At 40.5% G+C, this 11,930-nt stretch overlaps 1 long non-coding RNA gene across 1 annotated transcript; it reads left to right on the top strand.

Annotated features, from left to right (window-relative positions):
• The first annotated feature begins 1,133 nt into the window (after nucleotides 1–1,133).
• LOC147304269 (uncharacterized) lies at nucleotides 1,134–8,821 on the top strand. The gene is made up of 3 exons (XR_015126991.1): nucleotides 1,134–1,368; nucleotides 1,715–1,857; nucleotides 8,330–8,821. It is a non-coding gene; the product is annotated as an uncharacterized LOC147304269 (long non-coding RNA).
• Nucleotides 8,822–11,930: the final 3,109 nt, after the last annotated feature.

The raw sequence follows: 11,930 nt of genomic DNA, 5'->3' as shown, positions 1-11,930 counted from the left end.
CAAGTGAGATGCTTTTGAAAGACCTGCGGGCAGCTGGTAAAGGCCGAGGATTATACCCAGCAACTGTAGAACACATGGTTGCGCCACGGAGGACTCACACATCCCCTCTTGCACACGGCTGTGCACGCGTACAGACAAGCAGGATTTTTTTTTATTGGTTCCGCCTTACCCTGCAGTCCTGCAGGTTCAGGGGAACTGTAATGAGCTGAGCTGCTGCTTCGGGAATGCTTAATACGTTTCTGTCAATAAATGGCTTTCCGTCCAAGTATTTTGATCCGAAATATGAAATGAATTATCTGAGGGCTGAATGGCAGAGGCAAATCTGATCAGATTTCTTCATTATCACAAAAGAGAAAAAAGGTTTTCAGTTTGCAGCTTGTGGTAGAAACGCTTACAGCAGACACATTAAAATACATTTGGTGAATTGTTATTCATATAGCAGTGTTCGTTGTGACCTTGTCATTCGGTATGTGCTGTCAGATTTACCAGGGTTCCTGCTATAACTGTGTTTGACTGTGCAGTTTCAAAACTAAACAGTTGCAAATAGAGGCAGTTATTAAAAATTGTCTCTTTCATTTAACCCTTTAAGACCTACCATAGAACCAAGTTCGCCAGAGCTTATATTATATTTTTACATGCTGTGGAGCCATTTTTGGGAGCATTTCAAGTTGCTATACATCAATACAACCATTATAGCCCAAACTTTAATAATATGTCTGCATTAGGTGCATAGTAATTACATAAATTGCAAAAAAGTGCAATAAACTACAAAAAAATTGAAAATCGTTTTTGTTTTTTTAACATATATTTCTAGTTAGAGAAATTTAAGAGGCTCATCCCTCAAACCTGTAAATACAAAAAAGTTACACAAACTAGTTTCCCACCACAGGAAATTTATTTTGAGTGTCTTCATAGTTTTATTTTTGAAATACACCAATTTTTATATACTGCAGGAAAAACGAAAATAAATATTATAGTGCAAATTTGCAAAATAACAGCATATGCATCAAAATAAACTATTTCCAGCAGTGCAATATGAGTCCTAAGCATCCCAGAAACGACACAGAAAGTCATAAACTCAAACATAACTTTTTAAAACACATAACAAGTAAAACACAAGCTCAAAAGGCCCCGATCGTAAAAAACTACATTTCCGCAAAATGACGTCACTTCCGGTTTCGGGCAGGTCATGCGGTCATGTGATAGTTCGCGCTGATGGACGTAGGAAGTGTTACAAACAGCTGATGGATCGGCGAAGCGTGTTTCTGGAATATCATGTTTTTGTTGCTGCAAGTGATTTTTATGCAGTTTTTGCAAAGCTATATGTGGAAGGAAACTGTGACCTAGGACAAGCTGATGGCATAAGATGTAAGTACAACTCCTCCAGTTTCATATGCAAAAAAAATTATTGCGCTAGCTTACGTGGTTGCAGAGCTACCAGGATTTAAAAATAGTTACGCAAAACAGAGCGTGCCCGCTCCGATCGGCTGTAAAGGGTTAAACTATTTCTTTAATTGTGCCTTTTGTACGTAACTTTTCCTTTTTAAAGAAAAATCAAATGTTCAAAAGGCTTGCAAATGATGTGTATATTAAAGGATTAATTAACTAGTGCTCTAACCCCCAACAGAGAAATGATTTAACAGGTGGAGGCCACTGATATTTCTTTCCTCCTCATTGTTTCTGACTGACTTTTTTCACTTTTGCATTTGGATAGGGTCAGTGTCACCATTGGCAGCATGAGGCGATACCTGGACCCTACAGAGGTTGAATAGGTAATCCAAGTTTTACAGGATGGCAGAAGATTTGCTGCGTCTCCCAGCACAGTCTCAAGAGCATGGAAGACATTCCAGGAGAGAGGTAGGTTAGTCTAGGAGAGCAGGACAGGGCTGCAGAATGCCCTTAACCCATCAACAGGAGCAGGATGGGAACAGATCCCTACAAAATGACCTCCAGCAGCCCACTGGTGTGAATGTCTCTGTCCAAACAATCAAAAGCAAACTTAATGAAGGTGGCCTGAGCGTTTGGAGAAGCCATGGAGACTGGTTTGGTTGTGGGTCAGTGATTGTTCAGGGAGGCATATCCATGGAAGGACACAGGGACCTCTATAGGCTGGGCAACAGCACCCTGACTCACATTAGGTGTTGGAATGAAATCAAATTCAAATTTTATTTGTCACGTACACAGTCATACACAGTACGATATGTAGTGAAATGCTTGGACAACTGCTCGTGACCTAAAGAAAACAAAAAAGGAAAAGGCTATGAATAAGATAGGAAATAAATCTGAAAAATTAAAAAGGGTAAATTTAACTAGGAAGGAATAAAATATAAATTAAGGTTAAAAATGAAATAACTGTACAACACAAATTAGAATGAAGGGTAAATTTAACTGGGAAAGAATAAGATAAAATATATAAATTAAAGTTGAAAATAAAATAACTGTACAACAAAATACACAATATAGAACTATATAAGAATGTATGAAGAAATATAAATAAATATATACACAATAACAGCAGCTGTACAAGTATTAACTGGAAATGTAGAATGTAGTGACAAGTGTTGTGCAATCCACATTATGTCTTGTCCAAATCCTTGGGTCCAATGGGTCCAAATCCTTGGACCCATTGTCAGACCCTACGCTGGTGCAGCGGATCCTGGGTTTCTCATTATTCACAACTGACCTAAAGCCAACAGAACACCTCTGGGACATTATGTTTCAGTCCAGTCAAGGTGACTAGGTTGTAGTGATGGGTCGTTCGCGAACGAAATGGCTCTTAGAGCCGGATCTTTGACGTGAAGGACGCGAGCCGGCTCCTTATCGTGAGCCGTCACGTGGTTTTTTGTTTTTTTTTCCTTTCTCTCACCCTCTCTCTCTCGCACTTTTTTTCCACTTCACTGTGCACGTGAGCCTTGTGCTTTACGCTGGGCAGAGGGGGGAGGGGCGGTAGTTACACTCAAGTAGCACAGGAACAGAGCCAGAGGGAGAGAGAGAGGGCCAGGGATGTCACTACCCGATCCGTACCGGAAACCCGATCGGTACCCCGCATGCGCGAAAGGTTTCTACTTCCGGTCGTAGCGTTTTACGATAGTTATGGGTCAGAGTATCTGTTAAAATGTTAAGAATAACAAGTATATCTTAAAATGTTTGCAATAACGAAGCATTTCAGTACAATGTAGACAAAAACGAAAAATAAAAAGAAAGTTACGGATCAGGACTCTCTGATCCTTACTGCGCATGTGTAAAGTCTGACCGTACAAATCGGGTCTACCCGATCCGTACCGCGCATGTGCAGATGTTTTCTTCTTCTTCTGTTCGTTTAATGGCAGTTTACTCCCCAGTGTACGAGGATACCGCCACCTGCTGACCGAGCGAATAAACCCTATTATAAACTGAATTATCGTCATTACAAACGTGTGTTAAATCTGATTTAGCGATAGTCGAGTGTGTTTATGCTTGTCTGTGAGGAGAGGATTGTTGGAATAGTGATGATGATGTGCGCTATCACTGTCAATTGTCAGTAAACACTTAATCTGGCTGATGAATCTACACGTGAGATATTACAAAGTCTGCATTATTAACTCTGTAATTAGGCGCCATTCTTCTTATTTTACGGTGCTGTTGCTCAATCGGGGGACGCTCTCTGTTGAGGAGAAAAGCATGAATTTCTTTGTATACGGATTATCCATTGTTTAAATGTCCCGGGCAGTCGAAAAGGAGGCAGAGCTGTTGAGAAATGCTAGGAGCTAACTGGGCGCTAACGGTACCATTCAAATATATTGAATGTCACAATGTTGGCAAAGAGAGGAAGTGACGTAAGATTTGCGCATGCGGGGTACCGATCGGGTTTCCGGTACGGATCGGGTAGTGACAAGGGACAACAACGTCACATTAGAAAGGTATCCGGTTGTTCAGTGATGACGCGACGAATCCTACTTCCGGGTCTAAAGTAGTCTGCGTTTAATATGGCTTTTGTGTTGTTAACATGTTTAATGTTATGTATTTTCTTCTATTTGATCTCAAAAAGCTCCTAAAACAGTCAGTGATCACTGTTGACCTCCCTCGGCTTTTATTACCGCTAATCATTTATTTAAGCTCAGTTTTTAAAACCTTAGGATGTAACTACAGCCCAGCCCATGCAGCAGTATATGAATGACTAACCTCGTATTGTGGATGGATTATCTCAGTTGTTCTCCTGGCTGAAGTTTGGTCCTTTTACAGCATCCTGCCATGCGATTACATTTGTTCCTGACCACCGAGAACATTCACGGTAACTTTTATCGAGTGGAAAAAAGGTTAGCTTGTTTATATTATGCTAACATAGCTGTGTCGCTAGCGGTCACGTAGCACATCATTATATACCAGGTAGCTCAACTTCAGTAACCCTACAAACGTCACTGCTGTTTAGTTTTCTGTTTTCATTTATGCTGGAAGTGATAACAGAGCTGTACGTTTTAATTTGTTTCCAAAACCCCGCAGTCAGGACATGCTATATTGTATTTAGATAGAAGCTAGCGAGCTAACTCCCTGCTAACTTCTAACTCCGTTAAATGTCATAAATTCCATTTTCATGGATGCCTGAATGTTAAACTCAATTGTTACACCTGGTAGAGCAGATCGCTGATCATTTTATTAAAGATGAAAGACTTTAGACAGTTTTTCAACTCTCAGTAATGCCATAGTGATCGTTTGATATATGGACCTGCAGTGGAGTTTAGGCCCAGACACGGCTAGTGACGTCAGACTGAACAACCGGATGGTAATCATCCACAACTATTTCCAGTTGCGGATGATAAAGGATTCAGAAAGTTTTTTCATGCAGGTCCATATGACAGAGAATATGCATCTTCTTTTTGTTTTCATATTATAATTTATATTTAATTGTGTTGTGGTTTGCAGTGTTTTGTGTTGTTTTCACTTTAAATTTGTAAAAGAAAAAAGCTGAAAATTTAAATAGTTAAAAGTTGAAATGTGAATAGTTGATTTTTGTATTATATGATTTATTTATTACATTTTATGTGGAGTGAATAAATAAAAGTATATTTACGGTGGCCCCTACAGACAAAGCACATACAAACTTCAAATCACGTACGAACTCTGAAGCATGTACAAACTCCAAAACACGTAAAAACTCAGAAGCACATAAAAACTCAAAACATGTACAAAAGACAACAGAAGTGCTCCAGGATGTTGAGCTTTTGTTATCTTGTGGCTACACAAGCCAGCAAGTACCAACGACTGGATTTGGTGTGTGGTAATAACAGGTAAATGAACTTTTTTTTAAAAAATTATTTGAATATATATGAGTGCCTGTGTATAAATACACAAACAATACACACATGCTTTCAGTTGTGTAATTTAAGTGATCTAGTAGCTCTGCTTTGGAAGTTCAGTTCATGCTAGAAATGTGTTTTGGAGTTTGTACGTGTTTTGTCTCTAGGGGCCACCGCATATATTTATATATAAACATATATGAATAAAACCACTTTTTTTACGTTAGTAATTCCTTTTGTGCATAATTTTATATTATTGTCAATAATAAATCAACAAAACAACCTGAAGAGCCGGTTCGGAGCCAAAAGAGCCGGCTCTTTTTAGTGAGCTGAACCGAAAGAGCCGGATCTCTAAAAAGAGCCGGAAATCCCATCACTACTAGGTTGAACCTAAGACTGCCCAAGAGCTTAGAGATGCTCTGGCCCAGTTCTGTCCAGGGCGTCATATGTCCATATCAGTATAGTAGGGGTGCAACGATACACAAGATTCACGTTTCGATATTTTTTCGATACAAATAAATGTTCATGCTTTTTTAATTTGTCATTTATTAAAATTATAAATATATATTTTAACTCAAAAGTATAGTTTTTAAATTTAATGTTGCTGAAACAACAAAGTAATAAAAAATTAAATCTATGATCGAGAAATCACTCATCTTTGGAAAAGAGAGTTTATTAGAGAGAAATGGCTCTTTCCAAAATAAAAGCTATACTATACGCTTCTTCTGGGCTATATTCTCAGCAGCATATTAAACATATCAGGTCCCCATAAGGAGAATCATGTTCTAACAGCTGTCTAAATGACTCGTGTAAAGTTTGTAGCATGCGTGCTTGTTGTTTTTGTCTGCTTCCACTTGTCTTTGCACTAGGATGCTGTCGGAATAAATGTGCAGTTATATTCATTGTGTTCCAACTAGTGCTGTCAGCGTTAATCTGAAATGATGTTAACGCCACAACACGGCAAATCTCCGTTAACGAGCTACCGCGGATCGCCCCGTGCTTGGGGCTGGACGGCAACACGTTAACGAGCAAACTGCGCTAACACAGTAGTTCCCACCCATGTAATTGAGCATTGCATGGCACATCCGACATACTGTTTAACTTTTGTCCATGAAGCGCTTACCATCAGGGTCATACTTCACATGAAGACCAAAATAGTTCCAAAGGCCAGATCTGACTGAGGGTGGGGGAGGTTCAATTTGCCATGTTGCAACGAGCTTAGCTTCTGTCTTGCTAGCTTGTGCTGCGCTCAGTGGATCTGCGCTCGACAGTGCAGCCAAGGCGGAGTAGTCGAACGCAGATCCACTGAGCGCTCAACACAGGCAGCATCGTCAGAAGAAACGTTGATAAAATAAATTAAAAATTTTGTATTGTTCGATACATATGCGTACCGAACCGAAATCACTGTATCGAACGGTTCAATATCGATCCGAGTATCGTTGCACCCCTACAGTATAGATATACAGCATGATTTTTTCGCCACTGAGATCTGATGTGTTTTCAAGTTTCCCTTTAATTTTGTATAATTAAAGTATAATTATAAATGTGCGTTTGACTGCTTGCACGTGTCTAAAAAACCCAGATACCAGCCCAGCACTTGCCTCTAACGTGCCGAGTCTCCACCTCTTCTCCACTGCAGTATTGATTTATTCATTTCTTATGCATTTGTCCCTCCATTCTTTCTGCCTTGCTCATTGCCCAACCCATTCTTATTATTTTAATGATGACAGACTTATGCATTGACCAGGCGCATGTAGAGTAATTATGGGGAAATGAACCTGCGGCATGCACGGGCCATTGACCAGCACATTGACTTTGACTGCCACCACAAGCAATTAAACTTAAGCTGCAGCACATCTACTGTATAGAAGGACCCGCCTTTATTTAGTATTATCCTCACACACATGAAAACAGCCAAGCTGGATACAAGGTCACCAGAGAACAGTTACTCAGCATATATATATATATATACATATATATATACACATATATATATATATATATATATATATATATATATATATATATATATATGTATATGTGTGTGTGTATATATATGTATATATATATATATATATATATATATATATATATATATAAGTAAACACCTTTACCATCCGTGAATCACTGCAGAGGCAGCAGACATGAGCTTGGCCCTCCCAAAATGTGGACTTCTAAGTCCAAGAACCCTACAAACTGTTTTGACATGCTTTTATCAAACACTTCTGCCCTGTAGCCGACAGCGAGGCACCGACAACAGGAATATAATCCATCTGTCGAGCCATCTCTGAGTCACAGAGTCCTCATCCAGTGGGATGGGCGTGGACAGTTGTGAGTCTGCAGCTATGGTTGTTCACTTGAATCAGTTTGAGGAGGAGTGTTAGTGAGAAGTTAGTCTGCCCAAAGCTGGAGGGATTGAAGTTTGGAAAAAAAACATCAGGGGTTAGCAAAAGGGCATAGTACACTTGTAAAAATAGAAATGCTAAAAAGAACCACAAGGGTGCTGTAAACTGAACTCATTGGACTATTGCACTAAATTAATTGTTAAATGGGTCAACCTGGTCTTACTCTCAATATACCCATTAAAAAGTGAGCACAAAAGTGGAATCCTAACCATCTGTCAGGGGTGTTTATGGAGCACTGATCTGCACCTTGGACATCATGAATGAATCATTCAGCTGTTTGTTTTTTTTCCCTTTTCTTTTAGAAATGTTCTTATAGTCAAAGTACAATTTTCATGAGGGTCCACTAGGTTCCTCTTTCAAATAGAATTCTTACATGTCCTCTTTCCAGTGATTTTCTACTGAGTACTGAGCACTCTTAGAAATAAGGCTAACAAAGGGGTTCTTCCTAAAAGGGCTGATTCTGCCCCAAACAGCCAAAGGGCTCTTGAAGAGTTCTTTGTATTATTTAAAGGTTACATTAAAAACTATTTTTTTTTTTTACAACAACCATGGTTTCAAGTATAAGTTAGATATCAGTCTTATAAACTGCATTCATTCACTAAATTTGTCAGTTTCACCATATAATACTTAATTGCATACCTGTGTTTGCAGGAGATGCAGGGAAACTGAACCCCTGTCCCCCTGGGGAATGACTGGTGAGAGCTGTCAAACGGCTACCTTGGAGGAGTCGATATATGGGAACTGAGATCTAGCTGCTCTACAGCTTGAACCACATGGTTCGTCCACCAGGCTCAGAGACATATGCCTTGACTGCTACACTTTTTAAGGGTAACAGTTACATCATCACACATACTCTTGCACTTCGAATAATAGCCTTGGTAATGGGTCTGTTCACTCCACTTCACTCTGCCCACTCACCTGTCTAGAAGGGTAGAAGCTGGATTTCAGTTGAATTCCAGTGTTTGTTTGTTTTTCTTACTTTGTTATGTTTCCTGACCTTTACCTGTCTCTGCTCCAGTGGAGGCTCTTGAACAGCCATATACCATATTTCCATTGTCGCCTTTATTTTCTGCCCCCACTGCAGTTATTGGATCATGTATACTTTGTTGGTTGTAGGAGGCTTGTGATTTCATTTGTTTAATAAGTGGGGAAGTGGGCAAGAGGTAACCTAAAGGTGTTTCTTTTCTTCTTTTTGTTGTCTATACTATATTGGAAAGTATGTAAATTTGACCAGTTGAATATTGTCTTGTACAGCTGGCTTGTTTCCTGTCAGTCATGTTGCTAATTCCACTGGTTTAATCTTTGGTAACCTCAGAAAAAGAATGTATATATAAAAAAATATAAATTCGTAATTGCAATATACCTTGTTATAGTAATGGATGACCATGATGGTTGTACCAGGAATCAAACAGGGTTATCTAAACATATTGTAGACAGCACCTTTATTTCTAAGAGTGTTTGTGCCACTAAGCTTCACGTCTTACACTGAACAGCAGTGATTAAGTGGCCACTCGTGTCATCCATTCATGCTCGCTGTGACAGAATGAAACAAAGGCTGTACTGGGCTTGGATGAAAGATGTAAAATACAGGAAGATGTGACCCACAGTGTAATGTCTGCTTGCATACATCAGATATGACAGATGATGGTGAGCATTTCAAAGCTAATGTCTCAAAATCAAACCTCCTGTTCTGCTGTCCTTTTTCATCCATCCAGCCAGGATCCAGAATTGTACGGACCGTGTTTCCATATGTGGTTTTCTCTACTTGTCGTTATGCATTTTGATATCCCAATCTCACTGAGAGTTTTATGTGAGTGCAGAGTTGCATATTTTCTGGAGTGTGCCCTCCAGGCACTTTGATCCCTCTTCCCTTCTGAGAGGGTTTCAGAGGAGTGGATTAGTGTTAGGTTGACTTTCAAACAAACTAGCCTACTGCTTGACTGGCACTGCGGCTCTTACAGACCTTCTTAGTATCCGGGGAACTGTGAGTACATATTGACTGAACATCTGTAGTCTAGGGTTTTAACTGCCTGATGACGCAGTGTCTGAGGGAAAAGTGATTTTAGATTGTCACAGCACTGATGGGTCAGCATTTATGTCAGGACTGACACTCAAAAAGTAATTGTTGAGATATTTCATTCTGAACAGAAATGATGGCTTAAAATAGGACAATAAAATATGGTAAAGGTATAGTCAGTCACTTTTTAGATTATTTCATAGAAAAAAAGAATATTGTGCTCATAAATGTACATTGATTAGTGGGTAATTACGTCATTGCATTCTCATAAACCTAGAATTAATCCATTAAAAACACATAGAGGAGGGTGACAGTTTCTGGAAGCCGCCATGTTGCCCCACCATCTGAATACAGTGGCAGAGATGGACATCCACTTACTCTTGTTTTATATATGTGGCTGCAGACTGGCCACATATGTATGCCGAAGGCAAAGGAGAAGAGAAGTTATAGGGTTTTGTGGAGACAAATTGTAATCAATGTCTGCACCTTCAGACAAAAGATATGAAGGACCATACCAATTTTTTTGTCATGTGACAAGGGGTCACCTTCACCAAAGAAGCAAAAACATGAGGGAAAGAGACAACGTCATTGGTATCTTAATAAAATGTTATCCTCTTCTTCCTCACCTCAAGCCTCATCTCCTAAACTGAAGTCAGGGGTCTAACACACAAAAACATGCATACCTATGCTTATTTTATTCCAATATTATCAGAATTACTCATTTTCAGCAGATTAGACATGCTGTCCTCCTGTTTCTAGCCAGCTGACTATGAGCCGGCTAATCAACCACAGCTAGTTATAAGCTAAAATAATGCAGGCTAATATTAGAGATGGTCAAAGGAGCTTGCAAAGAAAAGCGTCTGGACTTCTTTAAGTTGCTTGAAAACGTTTCACCTCTCATCCGAGAAGCTTCTTCAGTTCTAAGGTCAAATGGTGGAGAGTCCCAGATATAAACCTAGTGGGAGTGACCCCCCACAGAGGGACAAAAGGACCCCCTGATGATCCTCTAATCACCTGAGCCAAGGTGTGAAACTGGGTGTGGGTCCCAATCAGCCAGAGTTTCGGGTGTGTTCATTGTGAAACCTGGCCCCACCTTATCATGCGAATTCCTGAGGTCAGATGGCCCAGGATGTGAGTGGGCGTTAAGGCGTCTGGGAAGGGATCTCAAAACTGGATTATAGATGGCAGAGAGTTGATGTCGTAAACCCCCGCCTCTGTTCAAAGATGGTCGCTCACAGTGGACATAGATGGCTTCTTTCACTCCTCTTTCAAACCATCTGTCCAAAATGTGAACATTGGCATCCTCGAAAGAGTGTCCTTTATCCTTAAGATGCAGATGGACTGCTGAGTCTTGTCCTGTGGAGGTGGCTCTTCTGTGTTGTGCCATGCACTTGTGAAGTGGCTGTTTGGTCTCTCCAATGTAGAGGTCTGAGCATTCCTCGCTGCACTGTACAGCATACACCACATACACCTCTGTCTGAGCGTGTTGCTGGGTCTGAAATGCACCGGGATGTCATGCTTGGAGAAAACTCTCCTGAGTTTCTCTGATACACCGGCTAGTTATAAGCTAAAATAATGCAGGCTAATATTAGAGATGGAGGAGGTACTGGTCCGTGTGTGTGGGCTTCCGGTAAACTTCGATGTTGAGTTTGCCGTTCTCTTCAATGTGCACAGCGCAGTCCAGGAAAGGCAAACAGTTGTCCTTTGTGTCTTCCCTGGTGAACTTGATGTTTTTATCCACAGCGTTAATGTGCGCAGTGAAGGATTCCACTTCTTGTGTCTTGATTTTGACCCAGGTGTCGTCCACATATCTGTACCAGTGGCTGGGTACTCTTCCTTTGAAAGAGCCAAGAGCCTTCCTTTCCGTCTGGCCCATGTACCTGAAACATAAGAACTTTCAGGTACATGGGAACGGCAAACTCAATATCGAAGTTTACCGGAAGCCCACACACACGGACCAGTACCTCCTCTTTGACTCCCATCACCCTTTGGAACACAAACTTGGAGTAATTAGGACCCTACACCACCGGGCAGAACATGTTCCCTCTAAGCCTGAAGGAAAAAAGAAGGAACGCACACATGTAAAGGAAGCACTCAAAACGTGCGGCTATCCTAAATGGGCATTCTTAAAGTCAGCAAAGAGGCACAGAAAAGAAGACCAGACACCAGCGAGGGAGGATGAGAAGGACAGACGCAACAACATTGTCATCCCCTATGTAGCCGGTGTATCAGAGA

Source organism: Aulonocara sp. 'chitande type north' Nkhata Bay, linkage group LG22 (assembly GCF_057382095.1).
Source record: "Aulonocara sp. 'chitande type north' Nkhata Bay isolate Kocher_YH1m ecotype deep benthic linkage group LG22, A_spYH_male_GT1.1, whole genome shotgun sequence".
Lineage (NCBI taxonomy): Eukaryota > Metazoa > Chordata > Actinopteri > Cichliformes > Cichlidae > Aulonocara > Aulonocara sp. 'chitande type north' Nkhata Bay.
This window is presented reverse-complemented; position numbering and strand designations above follow the sequence as displayed.